Genomic DNA, 22,805 nt, shown 5'->3' on the forward strand with positions numbered 1-22,805 from the left:
ATTGAACGACCAATGAATCGTATGCTTGCGAAGATCAAGCCGGAAATGAAATTTGCTTCAGGATCCACCGCTTACGCTTTCGTTTCGGGTTCTTTCTCTCTACTCAGGGACAAATCTAAAGCCCAACTTACCCCGACTTAAGCCAATTACCCTAAAAATGCATTTTTTTTTTCCCGGTGAAAAATATTGGCCAAGTCAACTAGCTTGTCAAGCCCCTCCTATGTAAGATTTCTAGTTCCTCCATGATTGGGAAACCCTAATCTTACAAGCCGAGGTAGATAATGAACAGAGCTTATAACGATTTCAGAGATATTGCCAATAATATCATCTCAGTGTACCTGCCACCCTTATTTTGATTGCTAGGGGAGCAACGACGACAACAACAACAACTTATTTCTTTTCGAGGGAAACAAAAACAGAAAGGTGTGAAACATCACTCGTTTTTGAAAGATATATGGGAGACTTAAAAACTAAAAATAGTACTATCATATGGGTAACGATTATCAAATACCTCATACAACGGCCAAATAAACCACCATTTATTTTATCTTGGATTGTCTACTGTTAGAAATATTTCATTTTTAGTTGATCGGATTTTAGAAATATTTTTTTCTTTTTCTGAAAGTAATGTCAACTCAATGACCTTCACACAAAAGGGGAGACTGAGTTCCCTTTCTACTTCAAATCATACTAAGCAGAAAGTAATGAAACAATAAAGTACATTCTTGATAAAAGAAAGCAAGTAAAGCAGAACTTATAATGTCTCAAGAGATTGACCACTCGGGGCATCTTCTAGATCCTCGAAGTATTTTGTTGCATTGATCAATCAAAACTACGTCCCTTTATGAACAGGTTGTTTGCATATTTTCAGAACTGCATTTTGCAGGTTAACTGGATGCATCTCTCACACATCAATCACACGAGACAACTTCTGGATCCTGTTTAGCAAGAAGTCTCCTTGCTTGATGGTTGCTTGGTAGAGTGCATTATTTGCATCAGGTCTGTTTGTTTCTAGAAGTCCAGCAACTTTATCTATCTTACAGTGTAATTTCCGTGGTGCAATAAACCGAGAAAGTTCCCTGCATCATATACAAAAATAAAAAGGAAAAAAAATTAAATCACAACCGTACTAGTATAACACAATGTCAAAAACATAAATAAGGACGATTATGCAACCCACTTCCTCACTCATTGCCAATTGGTTTTGAGTTGGATGTCCATATTCTAACATGGTATCAGAGTAGGCTATTTGTGTCGAGTCATTTGACCGCGTCTTTATTCCACGTCACCCGACTAAATTGTCCACGTGTTAGACCCAACAAGGCTACACGTGAGGGGGCGTGTTGAGATTATTAGTCCCACATTGTTGGATTATCTAAGATCCTGCAGTTTATAATCTCTTAGAGCCTCTCCATTCATTGCCAATCCGTTTTGAGTTGGATGCCCATATTCTAACAAGTTAATAAATTCCGAGAGATGTAGAATCTTCCCTAACACAAGTTAGGATTTCTGGTGTGTCAACCACCTTCTCTTTTTTTTTGGAAAGAAAAGCTGAAGAGGATTTTCATTAAGGCACAAAGCCAAACAAAGCGACATTATATGACTCTTTTTTAACTCTCTAATCTAGATCAAACACACAGAGGAAGTTCAGAACTCCATTTCCTAGCACAATTATTATTCCTAGCATACTTAGCAAGTAGATAAGCTACTTGGTTACATTTCTTATTCCTAAAACACACTTGAACATTTCCTTAACACTTAACTAGATGTTGACATTCTCTGATGACATTAGCATCTTCCTATCTGGTAGTAATCTGAGTACCCCTTATACTTTCCATAACTTCTTTGTTGTCTCATTCCACAATTACATTCTGCAACTGCAACTGGGTGATCCAATGTAGAGCTTTTAGAACAGCCACTGGTTCAGCTTGGGCTACATCTCTTGCTCTTTCTACCAGAGTTCGGGCTTCCACCATCCTCCCTGTAAAATCTCTAATGATTAGAGCAATACCAGCAGTAAAATGATCAGGCAAAATAGAAGCATCAATGTTAATTTTTAGTTTTCCTATAGGAGGAGGAATCCAATTATTTTTATTGCATCCAGCCTCATTTCTGTGTATCAAGTTTCTAGAAACTTGATCTGTATTAGCACTGTGATTTATGCGAATTTTATTGTCAGTGCAGAAAGTTAGAATCCTGTGTTTTAGGCTTCAGCTTGTGCATTTGCTGTTGTTTAAGATTAGCTCACATCTGGATTTCTAGATGAACCACATAGTGATAGTTATGAGATTTATTCTTGTTCTTTTGTGGAAGCATATGGTGTTATTTGTATTGGTCCAGCTTCTCAGCCATTGTTGTATATTTGTGATACTTCTAAGTTATTGGCAGATCTCTGGAGCAACAACATTCCAAACATTTCTAGCATAGTTGCATTGGAGAAGCAGGTGGATGATAGATTCTTCATCTGAATTGCATCTTTGGCATTGCACTTGCTGAGATTGGTTGTATCTTGCAAATCTCTCATTCATATGGACTATATCATGAGCAACTTTCTACAAGAATAATTGACACTTATGAGGGATCTGCATATACCATAAGATAAGCCATAACTTTGCTTCATCCTCCTTATGTAGTTGCAGGAAATCCTACACTACACCCCTCATATGATTTAATTGTTGATCAACTCATTTTTAGGTTTTTACATTCTTAATTTTATTGATTAATTTTTGAATGTTCTTACAAGAAAGATAAATAAATCAAGAATGAACTTTGCTCTGGACTTTCTCTCTCCTATTTACTTGTCTCTTACTCAAAAAAGATCTCCTTCCCCTTTACAACTCGAATGACTATTTATAAGGAAATACATAGTGGATGACAGCTAATCTGTCCTTTATTTTCGGATATGGTTTGCGACATTCTCGCAACCTTACAAATATTATCTATGCAAGCTCTCTAATATTCGCAAGACTATTACATCTTTCTCATGATCCTTGCTGACGTTGTTTCGGAAACTGTTCTGCGACGTTATTGTGCAATACCATTGATAATTTCGCTGAGACACAATTGTTGCGAGAATCTGATCCTACATCTTCCCTCTTCTCATATCTTCTATGCAAAGTAGAGAATGATGTGAGACATTTCGCAATTGCTTATCTTTTCATATCCTCACATTTATCACACGTACTCTCTCTCTTCCATTTATTTCTTGATACGTCTTCTGTAACCGCTACTTTTCAACCGCTCACGTCTATTCGTCTTAATGGTGTTTATTTCTTCGAGAAGTAAATTTTATTTATATAGTCTTCTCCCTCCCTCTTCACACTTTTCTTTTTACTTTCTCTTTTATTTTTACTCTATCATCTCTGCAACTCTGTCGTTCTTCTATAAATTTTGCTGCTGTAATTTTTTCTTCCTTCAATTCTTTTACTTTCCATACATTCCCATACTCTGTATTTAAACATGGATCCAAGTGGTCATAGATATGAGAAGAATTTACAAGATGTCCAAAAAGATCTTGCTAATAAAGGTCTTTCACTCTCCCACATTCCTGGTGTGAATGCTAAATCAATTCTTTCTGTCAAGCTTTTCTCCAATCAAAATTGTGATGATCAATCAATCATAATTTCTCTAGGTCAACTTCTCGCAGGTCTCCCTATTCCTATTTATAACCCATACATTCCTTTATTTTATGAAATTCTCGCTCATCCAAAATTTTCGCGAGCCATTTTCCAATTAAGTGGGGATTGCATCCGTCTGATGCTAGAGTTCGTTAACCGTGGTGCTGGTAGAGGATCTCTTTACTCCACAGAACTTAGAGGTATGTTTCTCTCCTTTAACTCGTTTTATATTTCTTTATTGATTTTTAGTATTCTGTTCGCTAACTCTTGCGACATTTCGCAGATCCAAGAACTAAACGATAGTTAGAATAGGACTGGGAAATCTAGTACTCTATTAGCTCTTCGCTCATACACAGATGAGGTAAGAAACTTTCTCTTATGACTTTAAATAGTATTGTTACTTCCATGCTTCCATTTCTTATTTCTATCTGTGTGTGAAGGTTATTGCTGAAGTAGAAGAATCAGTGATGCTGCGAAGATTGGTGATAAGGGTAAAGGTATTCTTCGCAGGGAAAAATCAAGTGGTCCTCCTCCAAAGAAAATAAAATTTCGTTCTCCTTCTCCTTCAAATGCTCTTCCTAACGAAAGTTCTGAAAATGATAAGGGTGATGAGGATAACGATGATCTTGCTGCACCTGAAGATTCTCCACCTGAATCTTCTATGGCTAAGCTTTCTGGCCTCTTTTCTGATTCTCTACAAGGGATGGGAGATAATTAATTCGCAAATACCTGCAAAGCTCTCGCTACTATTTGTGATGTCCCTTTGCTGGATGGCGATAATTCTCTTAGCGGAGTTTCTAGATCCGTGACTCCCGACTTTTTGCATTCTCTCAATAGTCTGGTATACTTTTATCTTTTTATTTTTCATTGCTATAACTCAAAATCTCTTTGTATATTAATATTTTTTATTTCTTTTCGAAGGCTGGAAAAGCTTCTTTTGCTATGAGACATCTTCCCTTACAAATATTATCTATGCAAGCTCTCTAATATTCGCAAGACTATTACATCTTTCTCATGATCCTTGCTGACGTTGTTTCGGAAACTGTTCTGCGACGTTATTGTGCAATACCATTGATAATTTCGCTGAGACACAATTGTTGCGAGAATCTGATCCTACATCTTCCCTCTTCTCATATCTTCTATGCAAAGTAGAGAATGATGTGAGACATTTCGCAATTGCTTATCTTTTCATATCCTCACATTTATCACACGTACTCTCTCTCTTCCATTTATTTCTTGATACGTCTTCTGTAACCGCTACTTTTCAACCGCTCACGTCTATTCGTCTTAATGGGTGTTTATTTCTTCGAGAAGTAAATTTTATTTATATAGTCTTCTCCCTCCCTCTTCACACTTTTCTTTTTACTTTCTCTTTTATTTTTACTCTATCATCTCTGCAACTCTGTCGTTCTTCTATAAATTTTGCTGCTGTAATTTTTTCTTCCTTCAATTCTTTTACTTTCCATACATTCCCATACTCTGTATTTAAACATGGATCCAAGTGGTCATAGATATGAGAAGAATTTACAAGATGTCCAAAAAGATCTTGCTAATAAAGGTCTTTCACTCTCCCACATTCCTGGTGTGAATGCTAAATCAATTCTTTCTGTCAAGCTTTTCTCCAATCAAAATTGTGATGATCAATCAATCATAATTTCTCTAGGTCAACTTCTCGCAGGTCTCCCTATTCCTATTTATAACCCATACATTCCTTTATTTTATGAAATTCTCGCTCATCCAAAATTTTCGCGAGCCATTTTCCAATTAAGTGGGGATTGCATCCGTCTGATGCTAGAGTTCGTTAACCGTGGTGCTGGTAGAGGATCTCTTTACTCCACAGAACTTAGAGGTATGTTTCTCTCCTTTAACTCGTTTTATATTTCTTTATTGATTTTTAGTATTCTGTTCGCTAACTCTTGCGACATTTCGCAGATCCAAGAACTAAACGATAGTAGAATAGGACTGGGAAATCTAGTACTCTATTAGCTCTTCGCTCATACACAGATGAGGTAAGAAACTTTCTCTTATGACTTTAAATAGTATTGTTACTTCCATGCTTCCATTTCTTATTTCTATCTGTGTGTGAAGGTTATTGCTGAAGTAGAAGAATCAGTTGATGCTGCGAAGATTGGTGATAAGGGTAAAGGTATTCTTCGCAGGGAAAAATCAAGTGGTCCTCCTCCAAAGAAAATAAAATTTCGTTCTCCTTCTCCTTCAAATGCTCTTCCTAACGAAAGTTCTGAAAATGATAAGGGTGATGAGGATAACGATGATCTTGCTGCACCTGAAGATTCTCCACCTGAATCTTCTATGGCTAAGCTTTCTGGCCTCTTTTCTGATTCTCTACAAGGGATGGGAGATAATTAATTCGCAAATACCTGCAAAGCTCTCGCTACTATTTGTGATGTCCCTTTGCTGGATGGCGATAATTCTCTTAGCGGAGTTTCTAGATCCGTGACTCCCGACTTTTGCATTCTCTCAATAGTCTGGTATACTTTTATCTTTTTATTTTTTCATTGCTATAACTCAAAATCTCTTTGTATATTAATATTTTTATTTCTTTTCGAAGGCTGGAAAAGCTTCTTTTGCTATGAGACATCTTCCCTTACAAATATTATCTATGCAAGCTCTCTAATATTCGCAAGACTATTACATCTTTCTCATGATCCTTGCTGACGTTGTTTCGGAAACTGTTCTGCGACGTTATTGTGCAATACCATTGATAATTTCGCTGAGACACAATTGTTGCGAGAATCTGATCCTACATCTTCCCTCTTCTCATATCTTCTATGCAAAGTAGAGAATGATGTGAGACATTTCGCAATTGCTTATCTTTCATATCCTCACATTTATCACACGTACTCTCTCTCTTCCATTTATTTCTTGATACGTCTTCTGTAACCGCTACTTTTCAACCGCTCACGTCTATTCGTCTTAATGGTGTTTATTTCTTCGAGAAGTAAATTTTATTTATATAGTCTTCTCCCTCCTCTTCACACTTTTCTTTTTACTTTCTCTTTTATTTTTACTCTATCATCTCTGCAACTCTGTCGTTCTTCTATAAATTTTGCTGCTGTAATTTTTTCTTCCTTCAATTCTTTTACTTTCCATACATTCCCATACTCTGTATTTAAACATGGATCCAAGTGGTCATAGATATGAGAAGAATTTACAAGATGTCCAAAAAGATCTTGCTAATAAAGGTCTTTCACTCTCCCACATTCCTGGTGTGAATGCTAAATCAATTCTTTCTGTCAAGCTTTTCTCCAATCAAAATTGTGATGATCAATCAATCATAATTTCTCTAGGTCAACTTCTCGCAGGTCTCCCTATTCCTATTTATAACCCATACATTCCTTTATTTTATGAAATTCTCGCTCATCCAAAATTTTCGCGAGCCATTTTCCAATTAAGTGGGGATTGCATCCGTCTGATGCTAGAGTTCGTTAACCGTGGTGCTGGTAGAGGATCTCTTTACTCCACAGAACTTAGAGGTATGTTTCTCTCCTTTAACTCGTTTTATATTTCTTTATTGATTTTTAGTATTCTGTTCGCTAACTCTTGCGACATTTCGCAGATCCAAGAACTAAACGATAGTTAGAATAGGACTGGAGGGAATCTAGTACTCTATTAGCTCTTCGCTCATACACAGATGAGGTAAGAAACTTTCTCTTATGACTTTAAATAGTATTGTTACTTCCATGCTTCCATTTCTTATTTCTATCTGTGTGTGAAGGTTATTGCTGAAGTAGAAGAATCGTTGATGCTGCGAAGATTGGTGATAAGGTAAAGGTACTCTTCGCAGGGAAAAATCAAGTGGTCCTCCTCCAAAGAAAAAAAAGTTCGTTCTCCTTCTCCTTCAAATGCTTCCTAACGAAAGTTCTGAAAATGATAAGGGTGATGAGGATAACGATGATCTTGCTGGCACCTGAAGATTCTCCACCTGAATCTTCTATGGCTAAGCTTTCTGGCCTCTTTTCTGATTCTCTACAAGGGATGGAGATAATTAATTCGCAAATACCTGCAAAGCTCTCGCTACCCTTTGTGATGTCCCTTTACTGGATGGCGATAATCTCTTGCGGAGTTTCTAGATCAGTGACTCCCGACTTCTTGCATTCTCTCAATAGTCTGGTATACTTTTATCTTTTTACTTTTTCATTGTTATAACTCAAAATCTCTTTCTATATTAATATTTTTTTTTTTTTCGCAGGCTGGAAAAGCTTCTTTTGCTTTGCCTCAGATCTGAGAGAAGACGCGAAAATCTTGAAAAGAAAATCTTCAATTTCGCAAAAAGAATGAAGAATTGGAAGCTGAAGTTAAAAGTCTTCGCGAGAAAAATAGACAATTAGAAATTGATTCTTCCTCGTATAAGAATAAAATTTCTAGTCTTCAACAAGCTAATAATCAGCTTTATGGTATGTTACTTTTCTTTTTCTCTTTTTCATTCATCCTGTTGTTTTATCTTATTTAAATATCCTTTTTGCAGACATTATGGTCTTTCTGATGAAGCTACCCTTCTTCGCTCATTTCCTAATGCCTTGGATAATGATACCCTTCTTGAACGTCTTAACAATTCCTTAAATAGCTTTTCAAATGATAGAATTTCATCTCTTTCTCTAAATGAACTTAGATCGAAATTTCGCCTCTTAGAAATTGATCATAGATCCAGTTTAGGCTTAGCCAACAGATTTAAGCGTCTCCTTATTGATTCCAAAGAGAAAACCAATGAGTTAAGAACCAAATTAGCGGTCTCATAGATGATAAGGATCGTATCTCTGATCAAGGTGCCAAGGCTTTGCGAAATTCCAAGAGGCTCTCCTTGAAGTTCAACTTGAGCGAGATGAAGCTAACCGCAAGAATATTGAACTCTGCGAAAGGGAAAATCAAATTCGTTCTCGTCTTCTCATAAGTAGTGAGGATGAATTTGTCTGGGCTGCGAAAATTTTAGATGATGCTAGAAAAGATTTAGGCGTAAATGTTAGTCTCCAAGTTGAACATACAGCCTTGATTAGAGACATGATTTCTGACAGAGAAGGTTGCTAATTGCTCTTCTTTACTAATCTTTTGCTTCTTATGATTTTCATCAAGTTAATAATTGGTTGTCTTTTGTTCGCAGATTCTGAAAATAAATATCGTGAAAAGATTGAAGAACTTGAAGCTGAAAAGGAGGAACTCGCAAAGAATCTTTCTTCTCGCAACGACAAGTATTCTAGATTGAAGAATCAAATCAAATCACCATTGAAATTTTAAGAATGACGCTATGCATTTTCGCAATCAAACCATCCAGATGGTTTGTGATGATCATAATATCCCACATTCTGATTACCTTGTCTTTTAGAAGAAATCCCACAGAATACTCCCAGTTTGATTATCTCTGATAGTGAAGCTGACGATGAAGAATCTGATAGTGATGGAAGTTCTGATGGTGATGAGGATTCTGACGCAGTGATGAAGAAAAAATCTGATGAAGATAATGAAGGATTAACCAAGAAATAGTCTTTATTTCTTCTTTGATTCTTTGTAACACTTGTACATTTATTTCTTCTTTCTGTATATTTGTGTTTCTTTCATTTTGACCTGCGTAAATTAAAACAATTCTTCTTTGCAATACAGTTAATCAATATAATCATTAATTCTTGAATTTTTGAGTAAATCTCTCATATGGAGACAAATAACATTTTCTAATTTCATACATTCCCATACTTGCCTCTGTTATTTGAATCCAAATGAGAGATATAAACTTTTCTTATTGTATAATTTCGCAACCTTTTGCGAAGTGATTTTGTTTCTTTTCAAAATCTCATTCCTGTGTGGTCTTATTTTGCCTTCCTAATTAAAGGTCTTATTATGCCACCTCTTGTCATTGCGACAAAATCGCAGGACGTCCTTGCACTTTCATGCAAAACCCATTGATCTTGCCTTAACTTTTTCTTTGTATTATGGCCTCTTCAGGAATATTGCGACAATATGACAGGCCTAAATATTCTTGCGAAAATAAAGCCCCATGACATTGCCGTCTTGCGATGAAATCGCAGGACGTCTTCGCACTTTCATGCGAAAACCCATTGATCTCGTCTTATCTTTTTCTTTTGTATTATTGCCTCTTCAGGATTGTTGCACAAATATGACAAGCCTTATATCCTTGCGAATAAAAGCCTCATGACATTTGCGTCTTAAGACACTTATCAGCTCCCTAATGGAGGGTGCCGCCCTTATCTCCCCCTGGTTGCCCCTTCAAGGAGGCGTACTTCTACCATACAAGGTTAGCTCCTCCCATCCAGTCTTAACAACAACCATTGTTTTCGCAGCCTCTTATCCCTTTTACCTATAGGCTTATGGTTACGAGACTGCACCCTAAGTGGGGTTTTCTTCGGCCGAGTGCAGTATAAGCCAAGACTTGTCAAGAATGGCAAGGACGCTTCAAACGCCCTCGGCACTCTTGACTCAACCGTGTACCTCGGCGCCTTGATCAGATTTGCACTCCTTGGGAGAGTCCTTATTACCTTAGTCGCCCAACCTAAGTCATATGCTTAAGTTGAGAATCCAAGGTGCCTCTCCCGGATGGGCTTTATTGACCCCAAATCTCCATGACTCAGGTTCCGGTGGCGGTGTAGCCTTTCCCTGAGCCATGTAACAGGTACCCCCTAATATGACGTACTTTAGGTCTTACATTTTCCTCTTGCGAAATTTTATTCGCGAACTAGGGTGTACGCCATAAAGGTTCCCCTCTTTCTCTTTTGTCATTCTTTTCTGATTATTTTCTATAAAATTCATTATCTCTGCGAGAGTCTCGCAATTCATAATATTGTATCTGAATTTCGCAATCTCAATTTTGTTGTTCAATCAAATGTATTTTTGAGAATTTTACTTATTGCGAGATTATCGCCACAACTTAATCATTCATACATTTCTTGCTTTTATTACTTTTGCCCTCCTATGCTTCTTTATGATTTTCTACTACTGCTTCCTTGGTAATGGTATGTTCATCCTTTTTATCCTGAGCTAGCATTGATTTTGGAACATCTCTTCTCCTTTCTTTTAGATTATATCCACCATCAAATTATCACTTCCTTGTACATCCTTGATTTTGTGTCTCCCGTTTTCCTTCTTGTTTGCTCTTCCTTCACAAGATTATATCTCAGTTTCGTAACATTTCTTTCCTTCAACCCAATCTCCCCTTATGATTCCTACACCATTAGGGTGAGGGAATTTGATGCATTGATGGAAAGTTGAAGCTACACCTAGAATCCCATGTAGCCAAGGTAGGCCAATTAATGCATTGTAGGGTGATTCTACATCAACTACACAAAATGAGATTTCAGAAGATATTCCCTTCAATGGAATTTGCATAGTAACCTCCCCTTTAGGCTTGTTAGAAGTACCATTAAAACCATATATCTTATATGTTGAAGGTATAAGATCATCATCTCTTCCACCCATGGTTTTATAAGTATGATAAAATAAGATGTTCACAGAGCTTCCAATATCGACTAGTATTCTATTGATTGCCCATGAATCTTCACCTTCATCATCCTCATCTTCTTTTGGTTTTGGATTAATTTCTAATTTTGTTACCAATGGATTGTCATGCACCTCTTCTCCTTCGGGAATTTCTTCTGCGGTAAAAAAATGATCTGTTTCTGCCATTCTTCTAATTGCGAAATTTTCGCAATATTCATAACTTATCTACCATTATTATCTCTTGCGAACACTCTACTTAAAACATTATCATGAAAATCTTCAATTATCTTATATGAATGTACGATAGAGTGACAAAATAGATTTTTTGCTTTTGCACCAACTTCTATGAAGAATTTTTCTTTCTTTTTCATCGTATTCGCTTTATGATGCTCTGGTGGTGGTGGTAATGGTTGAGATTGTGGATGCCCTACCAGAAACTCGTTTAGTTTTCCTTGATCTATCATTCTCAAAATAATTATCTTTACATTTCTGCAATCATTTGTGGTATGTCCATGAAAATGATGATAAGAACAATTCATGACTTCTGTGATTTGGGGGCGGTTCCGTTCCCATGTTCCATGGTGTTGGTATATTCTCTATCAAGATTATAGCCTCCCATATCTTATCCACATTTTCATTTAGAGGTGGCATCTTGATTTCTTCCCATACTACCTTGTGACCTCCTTGTCCTCTATTAAAGTTTGGTCTTTGACCTCCATAAGTTTCTTGCGGTTGATCGAGTCTTTGAATCTTGTTATTACCTCCACGATTGTAGAAATTTCTTTCTCTTTCATACTCTTCTTGATTTCGACTTCCCATAGCTACCAACTTCTGTTGATTATTACCTGACACCTTTTCTTGTTGTACTTGCGAAGTATTAGCCACTGTATTTATTAGCTTGGGTAATAAGCTTGCGTTCGCTGCTTGTGAGCTGGTGTTCGCAACTGGATATGATTCCATTTCATTTTGTCTTTCCTTTAAAGAAATGTATTCTGCTTGAAGTTCTCGCAATTCAGTCATTGTAATCGTATTCTTGACTCTGAAAATTTGAACATACAATAGGTTTGTTGCAAACATAGCATTGACGAATGATAATATGAGATATCTCTCATCTACACGGCCATCCATTTAGCTACACAAAGTTCTCCATCTTTTAGTCAAGTGTTTCAAACTTTCGCCAATCCTTTGTTTTAATCCAAACACATCTTCTATACCAGGTCGTGAGGAATTATTACTTATATATGCTCCCAAGAATGTGGTCTGCAAATGATTGAAGGAGGTTATTGTATTCTTTGGTAAACCTTCAAACCATTTTAACGCCTCTCCTGTTAAACTGGATGCGAAATATTTGCACAATACCGCATCATGATTTTCCCATTGTAACATGCACCTCACATAAGCTTTAATGTGTTGAATTGCACAAGTTGTTCTATCGAAAATGCTGGTTAATGCGGGCAAATTGCGTTTCGGTGGTATTCCTCCTAATTGTACTTCCCCTATAAATGGAGTTTTCGCAGCTTCCTCTATTGCTTCATCCAATTGTCTTCTACCTACTTCTTCTCTGTTATTCAGCATTCCTCTCATTTCTTCTAATTCTTTCAAGATTTGTTTATTTACTCCTGAATCTTGACCAATTGGTCTCTTTAATTTTGCTTCTCTTCTTCTGCGTTCACGTCTATCTTCTCTTGCGAAATTTTGTATCTCTTCTTCATTATCCTCATCTCGTCTCCTTCTGCGATTCTCTTCCTCATCCCTATCTTGAATTTGCAAATGATGATGTCGTTCATTTTCCCCTCCATAATTTTGTTCATTTCTTATCAACTCAATTGGTTGTCTTTCAACCATTCTCTTCACTCTATCATACTCCTCATTGAGATTAACATTATTCCGGTTTTGTATACGCCTTTTTTCTCGGTTATCATGATTATTCTGGCGAATTGTCTCCGGAAGATCTTGCTCTTCCATTTCCACTCTCAACCTTTCACGTTCGCAGATTAAACGTGCTTGTTCAGCATTATGCCTTTCAATTTCTTCTTCAATTGTCTGTTGATTTCTTTGATTTTCTCTCACATGTAAAATTCTTCTTCCCTCCTCTTGATTTCCGTCGCCATCTTGGTTATTTTGTCTCTGAATTTGCTCGTTCTCTTGATTTCCTCCGATTTGCCTATCATCAAAAGTTTCATTTTGTGGAATGTAACGATCATCAATTCTTTCTCTATTTTCCCGATATTCTTCATTAGGATTTGACATTTCTTCTTGAATATTGTTTCCAACATTGATCGTAGGTGAATTTTGCCTCATTTCTCTTCGGGTTGATCTGGAATATGATTTTGTAATATTTCTTGATCTTCTATTCTGCAATCTAATATTCTTCATCCTTAACTCGTGATTTTGTCTTGTTAAATTTGCACGTTCTTCTGCCTCAGCTCTTCTTTCTTCATGTATTCTTCGTCTCAATGTTTCTAACGCTCCAATTTCTTCGCCTCCATGAATTATTCTTTCATCTGCTTCTTAATTTCTCTCTACCTGTCTATAATTTCTATTTTGTTGCTCTTCTTCCATTTCTTCTGCTGAATTTGATCGCCAAGTGTGTACGCTCACTCTGTCATAATCTGTATTCCTCTATTGAACTAATGTTTGTTGAATTGGCGATTGAATTAGATTTTATCTATTATTTCTAATTCTAGTAGATTTTCCCATTTAACTTCTTTCTCTTCCAGCAATTCTTTTGCTTCTTCTAATAGTAGTCGGTTGTTCGGATGTATTTCTTCTTCTAGCCATTTCTTCAATGCTAACAGTATTTCAAAAAATTATGAAAAATTCTTAATCAGTTACTTTAAATTTTCACAAATCTCAATATCAATCTTTAGATTTTTCTAGAATAATCTTCTACTCGTCCCTGTTTTTAGCGCCATTATGAATGTTCAAAATTTGTACGTTCTTCTGCCTCAGCTTTTTCTAGGAAATCCTACACTACACCCCTCATATGATTTAATTGTTGATCAACTCATTTTTAGGTTTTTACACTCTTAAATTCATTGATTAATTTGTGAATGTTCTTACAAGAAAGATAAAGAAATCAAGAATGAACTTTGCTCTGGACTTTCTCTCTCCTATTTACTTGTCTCTTACTCAAAAAAGATCTCCCTCTCCTTTACAACTCGAATGACTATTTATAAGGAAATACATAGTGGATGAAAGCTAATCTGTCCTTTATTTCGGATATGGTTTGCGACATTATCGCAACCTTACAAATATTATCTTCGCAAGCTCTCTAATATTCGCAAGACTATCACATCTTTCTCACGATCCTTGCTGACGTTGTTTCTGAAACTGTTCTGCGACGCTATTGTGCAATACTATTGATAATTTCGCTGAGACATAATTGTTGCGAGAATCTGATCCTACACCTTACTTTCCATGTTTTGATTCTTTTGACATACAATGGCCTTGTAGGTGGAGTTAACTGTGAATGGAACAATTCGGGTTAGGGACCAAACAATCTTATCCTCATGCTGCATTGAAGGTCTGATATGTAAGATTTTCTCCATTTGATCTTGAGTGAAATATTTCTGAAGTAAATCCAACTTCCAACTTGTGTGTATGTGTCTATTAGCTCATTCACTTTCAAGTAATAAGGATATTATTCATAAGTGGAGAAGTTTTGTTGAACCTGGTGAGCAGTGAACCCTTCTATCCAGTTGTCCCTAAAAGCATAGACATTCTTCCCATTCCCATCCATATATGGAATTGTTTCACCCATTTGATACCAGTACATATGCCTTTCCAGATGTCATTCCATTATTTAAAACATCATCTTGCAATATATATTCATCTTTGAAATGTTTTACTTTCAGAACTTCGGCCCATTCCTTCTCTTTCAGTGATATAATGCTAGTAAGGGCAGTGTAAAAGATGAAGGTCTCATAGGATAAAATCTCATAAGTTGAGAAGATGAGAAGCTTTCTTAGTTAAGGTTTCTGGTGCGTCAACCACCTTCTCTTTCAGTGATGTAATGCTAGTAAGGGCAGTGTAAAAGATCAAGGTCTCATAGGATAAAAGCTCATAAGTTGAGCAGATGAGCAGCTTTCTTAAAGTTCCTTGTGGACATGCAAAACAATCCTTCATACACCTTCAAACGATTCTTCCTCTCCCAATCACCTCCCTCAACAAACAAATTCTTAGCTTTTTCAACACTTTTGGAGATGATATCAAAATCCATGTTGAAAAAACCCATCTACATGGTATAGAAAATTAAATCCATCTTTTTCCCATGGCAATTGTTTTCCTTTCAGTTACCATAAGTTGCTCCAATGCTTTCTACTTGTCACTAATTCGAATAAAGAATAAGTATTTAGTTAAATGAGCTTTTCGAACTTCATTTTCACCTAATTTCTCTTCAGCATCAGCGACTTCTTCATCAATTTTCTTTAGTTCTTCTGCATTCTTAGCAGCATCGACTCGAGAAGCTTCGGGTCCATCTCTAACACATTATTCGCAACTAGGGTTTAATAGAGTGGAGCCATATCATTGGATTTTACAGCCTCTGAAAGTTCTTCAGGAAGACGAACTTTGTCAATGTCTGAGACATCTGGATGAGTTAAGTGAAACAGTTTGTTAGATATACTAAATATTTCTCCTGATTTTCTTCTTGGCCTCTCATTGTTTTATGAGTTATGCTCTATATAGTGTTCTTATTTGGTTTATGGCAGGATGGAATCCTACACGTATTTCGCTCTTTTGATTGGAGATCAACCACCAAACACCTAATAATATTATTTTGATTTATTATATCTGGAACAAACTATGTATTTATAGAGAACACAAAAGTAGAGTTCTAAGGTAACAAGGAAACTAGTCCTAAGCAAATACGGAGTACTAAAGACAGAAACTAAATACTAGCTAATAGCTAATTGGTATTTGTATCCCAACTATTTCATTCAGTTTGTCTCCCTTTTTATTTCGGTGTTTTTCTTACCTAAGCCTAATTAGGTCAGAACTCAACTAAACAGGCTTAAGAACTACAAATAAGCAAGGCTTCTCTTAAATATAACCCATCCTTTTATTAATCATAGCCCAAAAATTTAAGTTAAAAGGAAACGCTAAAAGTTAAAATGAAAAATCAAACAAGTTTTAATTTTTTGCTAACAATTAAACCTAGATCTTCTTCACCAAAATCAAAATAAATCCTAACTTTTTTTTTTAATCATACTTAAAATTAATTATAATTACTCTTTTAGTATTCTTACAAATTGAACAATTATATATAAACCCTAACTCTTACTTTTTCCCCAAAACAAAATAAACTCTAATTCTTATATTTTCTCTAAAATAATTTTTTCTTAATCATGATTACATTAAAATTTATTGGGATGTATATTTTCTCTAAAATAATTTTTTCTTAATCATCGAAATCGAATTAATTAAGGTTTAATTCTTTTCCTAGAACCATTCTCCTTGAACTCATAAAGATAATCTATAAAAAAATAAAAGCTATAAGATGATGTTTTTTTCTTCTCAATCATGATTATACTAAAATTGATTGAGGGTGTTGATTATTTTTTAAAATATTAAATATCTTACATAAATTTGATTAGATAATTGACTTTTTTATTTTATTTTTGTTTTTGTTGATGTTAATTTAGTGATTTAATGATGACTATGGGCTATATATAATAATTATATATAATTTCGTGGGTTATGTCGAATGATTATAAAGGTCTGTTTGGTGAACTTAAACACTTATTTTAAATGGATTATGATTAATAAATATGTGGGATACATTTAAGAGAAGCCATAAACAAACCAAAAAATTAAAAACATCCACTGGTACGGTTTAGACCTATTTATTATACGCACTGACTTCAAACGGAAGGCACTTAAGCTTACTTATAATGCCCCTTCCCCTTTATTCTCTGGGATTGCTGGGATGACACTTAAGCATCAATATTAAAATAACTCTCCCTTTGGTGATTGAATTAAAATTCCAACCCTTCAACACCTCACAATTGCGGACTCAACTTGTTTGATGACTTTGCTTACATCAGTAGAATCGTTTTCGACGAAGTATTCTTGGTCTTCCATATTGTCCATACTGCAGCATGGTAGCTGAGATACCAGGCCGTAACTCCAACTTTTTATTGATAGGTGAGTTGGTAGTTGTTACACATCTCCAACTTTTGGTAATGGATACGCAATCCGGTAAATCCTGAAAAGGTCCAACACCCGCTTGTTAAATAGTACCACGTCGCCTAGGACAACCTAGGATCCATGCTTAATAAGCCATGGGCAATCCTAACATTGCAAGACGGTCTTCGAGGTTAGTTAGGCCCGGGGATTTCTAACATGGTATCAGAGCCAGGCCCCTCTCAACCCACCCATGTCCATCCGTGTGTCTGTGGTTTCTGTATCACCCATCAGTGTATCCCAGTCAGCGACTTTCGTATCATAGCGTCAGTGTAGCCCAGTCAGCGGCTGTCATACCCATCAGTTCAGCGTAGTCCTAGTCGTTGAGGGGGATGTTAAATAGTACCACGTCGCCTAGGATAACCTAGGATCCATGCTTAATAATCCATGAGCAACCCTAATCTTGCAAGCCGGTTTTCGAGGTTAGTTAAGCCCGGGAATTTCTAACACCCCCAAGTTTCAAACCAGAGTAGAGAAGCACTCACCATTGTACAGTATAAATGACACCTTGGACCACAATTAAATTCCCGCTACTATGCCTTAAAAGAAAAACAAAAAATCACCGCCATTGTTAAAATTTGTTCATCCACACAACTCTAGTAACGCAAACTGTCTGAGCAAATCTTGGACTTGGATATGCAGTACCATGCACGTCAAAATGAATGAAAATGTTAAACTCGTCAGTGTAAGCTGATTTGACTCTGAATTTGACCTTGACATCGACATTGATTTTTCTACGGTGACATATTGTCCAGAGCTTCTTTTTGATTAACAACGCGAAAAAAATCCATTCGTGTGTCGATCCTTACAAAATGAGCCAACGTTTGACTACGCTGTAATGTGAAAACCCTCTAGTTTTTTTTCGCTAGTTAATTCAGTATAGCTAGATTAAGTTAGCCAGAAAAGCATCTCTGGTTAGGATCTGGTTGTCTTTGTACCATGAATAAAATTGCCACATATTGGGCAATTTTATTATTTTGGGTCATTATTCAGCTGCCACCAGCCTACCCACTGAAGTGTCTACCAGCAAGTCCAGTGCTCTGCGAAGTCAACGCATGGTCAATGGTCAAGGTCAGCACCTGGTCAATGGTCAAGGTCAACTGTTGGTTAATTGTCAAAGTCGAGTTGCCAGTCGCGCTTCTAACCAGTTTCTAGTTAAGTACTATGCCGCACTGCTAGACAACATCCATCCATACTGCCAGCCCGTTAAGCCAGTTAATCCAGTCTGCCAACAAGTACAGGGTGGCATGCAAGGAAGTTTCATGCAGAATTGATTCCAGGAGGCATGCAAGGCAGTTTCATGCAGAATTGATTCCAGGAGGCATGCAGGGCAGTTTCATGCAGAATTGATTCCAGAGACATGCAGGGAGATTCATGTCATTTAAGTTTATCTCAAAATTAAGTGTTCAACTGTATAAACAGGGATGCCCTGGTAGAAAAAAAAAGGGGTGGGGTGGGGGTGGGGGTGGGGTAGGGGGGGAAGAGCTAAGAGAGAAAAAATTCATTGTAATTCTAATATCAATAAAACATCACTCCTCAAGGGGATTCATCCGTGGATGTAGGCAAACCATGTGGAACCACGTTAAATTCGTGTCTCTCATCTTTATGCTATTTCATGTTTTTAACCCTGTTTTCCTCATCAACACCAGTTTAATCATGTTCTGTGCCTAGAAATATTTCTGGGTACAAACATTGGCGTCGATTGAGGGGATTACGAGAAAAGGAATCATGTTTTCACATTGAGAAAAGTATAACAGAATGCTTCAAAATCGTGTCAGTGAAAAAGCAGTTTGAATGTCTTGGAAAATCACTGCTGCAGTACAGTTTGATCGCAACAACTGCAGTCCAGCTGATCGCAGCTGCTGCAGACCACATAATCGCAGATAATGTAGTCCAGTTGATCGCAACTGTTGCAATCCAGATTCACAGTTCGGGATCTGCTAAAACTATTATATTCGAAAACCATCCAAACTGCACCACTACAAGGGTTGTTGAAACTATTATCAGGATGTTCGGTCCGTGACAAAAGATGGAGAGAAAATTACCAAGATTGTTGTCGAGATGTTTGATCCGCAGCATGTTCAGGTCTAAAGTTCGAAAAAATTTGCTTCTCAAATAACGCAGTGTCCACATGTTCGAGTTTGTAGTATGTCAAAATCACTACTGCCATGATCGCAGGGTTGTTAAGTTGCCTACATCTCTAGGCGCTTGAAAACCCTAGGGAAGACCTCTAGAAAAGCATCTCAAAAAGTTCCAGAAAAGGCTACAAAATTGTAGCAAAATGGTGCTGGAAAGTTCATGAGAAACGAAAACAATCCCCAGAACCGTTACTAAAAGTCCGAGGAAAAAGAAGAAGACAGGAAACTGTTGCAGAAAATTTCCTGAGAAATAGTAACAATTACAGAAAAATGTTGCTGAAAATTTAAGAAGAAAGTCGTTGCAAGAACCTTTGAAGGAAAAGATAACAGTCCAGAAAGATTGTCGCAAAAGGCTCGTAGAAAAGATAACATTTGACCGACTCTGTTGCAAAAAGCTAGAAGAAAAGACAACAGTTGACGAACTGTTACAAAAGGTTCAAAAGGAAAGACCACTGTTCGAGAACAGCGGACATGCCACCCACATCAGGGTTTCATTCACCCACATTAAGTTGGCCACCCACATTAAGATATGTTCACCCACTTTAAGTTATAGCCACCCACGTGAGAGGTTTTGTTCACCCTCATTAAATTATTGTTACACACCAAAGATTCCCTGCCCAGTCATTTGCCACGTTATCACCAGATAAGCTGATACGTCATCGGCAGTCAGTTGCCAACTAAGACAACACGTCAGTAAAGAGTCCAGTCAGCACCCAACACGTCAACAACCTAATCCAGTCAGCACTGTCATGTCAGCAATGAGGTCAAGTCAGCAGTGCAACATCAGCAACCTGACCCAGTCAGCACTGCCACGTCATCTCATTTTCCCAGTAGCATGCCACATCATCATGCCATGTAAACAGATGCCATGTCAATAACGAAGTGCCACGTCATCAGTTATGACCAACCGATAGCTTCCACGTCAGCATCGAAAATGGCACATCAACACTGAACACATCCAGCGCAAAATCACGTCAGCAGGTTGTCAACCATCTATGACGTCAGCAGGTTGTCAACCATCTATGACGTCAGCAGGTCGTCAGCAAATGGTGACGTCGTCGGAATATTTGGAGAATATACCGGTTCCTTTATAACTTTGTTCGCATATTCCTAACGGCGTCAACAAATTCCTTACACCGTCGACATCTTCTTGAAGCCGTCAGCATATTCTGTCACTGGCATCACCAAGACATCATCTCGGGCGACGGTTACAGCAGTAGTTACCGGCAGCCAGACGCGGCGGATGGAACCGACGGCCAGACCAGGCGGCTCGACTAGGCGTCCAGACCCGGCGGTAAGCTCCGGCGTCTGACTATCTCCGTCATGCTGGTGAGATCTTGTGCTTCGTGTCATAGGTTACTTCAATGGCCCTTGGTTATTTCCACCCCGCGATATCAAACTTGTGGATTTTTCAACCCCACCTAGTTGGACCGAGCCAACTCAGCGAGTCCTTGCCGAGTTAAGCTATTGGCTCGGTGGATTTTTCATCCCCAGTACAGTTGGCTTGAGGATTTTTCGGCCCCTCTTCGTGGGCTTAGCCACACCCATTTTTAGGCTTGGTCATTGATCTTGTTTCTCAGTTTCACGTCAACTACTGCATCCCAGTTTCGATTCAGCCGTTTCAAACCAGTTTTGCATCAACATCCAGTGTCACCATTGACAGTTCGACTCATCTCTCTCCTGCAACCATTGCACTCCAATTTCAGGCACCTGCTCAGCTCCACTATCACGCTTTCATTGCAGACCGATTCGTCCTTCAGTCCAGTTTTTGCATGCAATAATGGTTCGTACTCACTTGCTATCATTCGATCTTCAAATCACAATAAACTCATGTGGGGTGTTTCGGTTGTGATTTCTACTATCAAAGGAGGCAACTTGCATTGCGCTTAAGCAATAGTAATTCACTCTTGGGGGCGTCTTGATTATGATTTCTACAAACAACAAAGAAAATCGCTTATTCGCTTCGCCAACAATATATATCACTTTTGAAGGTGATTTTTATCATTGGATATCAATATAAAAGGGAAAACGAACTTCTTAACCCCACAACAAGTTGAAGGTTAAGAGGGGGAAATGTTTGTACCATGAATAAAATTGCCACATATTGGGCAATTTTATTGTTTTGGGCCACTATTCAGCTGCCATCAGCCTACCCACTGAAGTGTCTACCAGCAAGTCCAGTGCTTTGTGAAGTCAGCGCCCGGTCAATGGTCAAGGTCAACACCCGGTAAATGGTCAAGGTCAACAGTTTATCAACTGTTGAAGCCAAGTTGCCAGTCGCGCTTCTAACTAGTTTCCAGTTAAGTATTATGTCGCACTGCCAGACAACATCCATCCATACTGCCAGCCCGTTAAGCCAGTCAATCCAGTCTGCCAGCAGAGCGAATTAGTACAGGGAGGCATGCAGGGAAGTTTCATGCAGGATTTATTCCAGGAGACATGCAGGGCAGTTTCATCCAGAATTGATTCCAGTAGGCATGCAAGGAAGTTTCATGCAGAATTGATTCCAGGAGGCATATTCCTAACGGCGTCAGCATATTCCTTACACCGACGGCATCTTCTTGACGACGTCAACATATTATGTCGCTAGCATCACCAAGACGTCATCTCCGGCGACGCTTACAGCAGCAGTTACCGGCAGCCAGACTCGGCGGCTCGACCAGGCGGCCAGACCCGGCGGCTCCACCCGGCGGTAAGCTCCGGCGTCTGACTATCTCCGTCATGCTGGTGAGATCTTGTGCTTCGCGTCATAGGTTACTTCAATGTCCCTTGGTTATTTCCACCCCGCGATATCAAACTTGTGGATTTTTCAAGCCCACCTAGTTGGAACGAGCCAACTCAGCGAGTCCTTGCCGAGTTAAGCTATTGGCTCGGTGGATTTTTCAGCCCCAGTACAGTTGGCTTGAGGATTTTTCGGCCCCACTTCGTGCGCTTAGCCACACCCATTTTTAGGCTTGGTCATTGATCTTGTTTCTTTGATATCTCCTTCATATGACGTCCGAATTGGATAATTTTTGGCTTGTCGTGATCGTATTTAAATATCCTACAACACGAAGCTAAAATTTCTACATTTGGAGGAGAATATTTTTGGAGCGACTACATCATCAACACTTTTGGAGCAAGGTGCTCACCGAGCAAAGCTATAAAAAATTGGATCACGTCACTAACATGTTGATACCACATCTTCAACCGGGTGCCACGCCAGCTAACTTATTTCCGCACAAGTTTCAACATTAGAAACTTGTCGTCATGTCAGTAGAAGCGGAACCACTCCGTCCTCGACAACAATCTATTCAACCCGACTTACTCCACATGCAATTTTGTTTGCTCGATAACTTCTTTATCGTACGTCCGAATTGAGCGAATTTCGGCTCGTTGCAATCACATGTCAATTTCCAACATC

At 37.9% G+C, this 22,805-nt stretch overlaps 1 pseudogene; it reads right to left on the reverse strand.

Moving 5' to 3' along the window:
• Positions 1 to 902: 902 nt before the first annotated feature.
• LOC113316551 lies at positions 903 to 19,434 on the reverse strand (annotated as a pseudogene).
• Positions 19,435 to 22,805: the final 3,371 nt, after the last annotated feature.

The sequence above is a fragment of the Papaver somniferum genome, chromosome 10 (genome assembly GCF_003573695.1).
Source record: "Papaver somniferum cultivar HN1 chromosome 10, ASM357369v1, whole genome shotgun sequence".
In the NCBI taxonomy this organism is placed as follows: domain Eukaryota; kingdom Viridiplantae; phylum Streptophyta; class Magnoliopsida; order Ranunculales; family Papaveraceae; genus Papaver; species Papaver somniferum.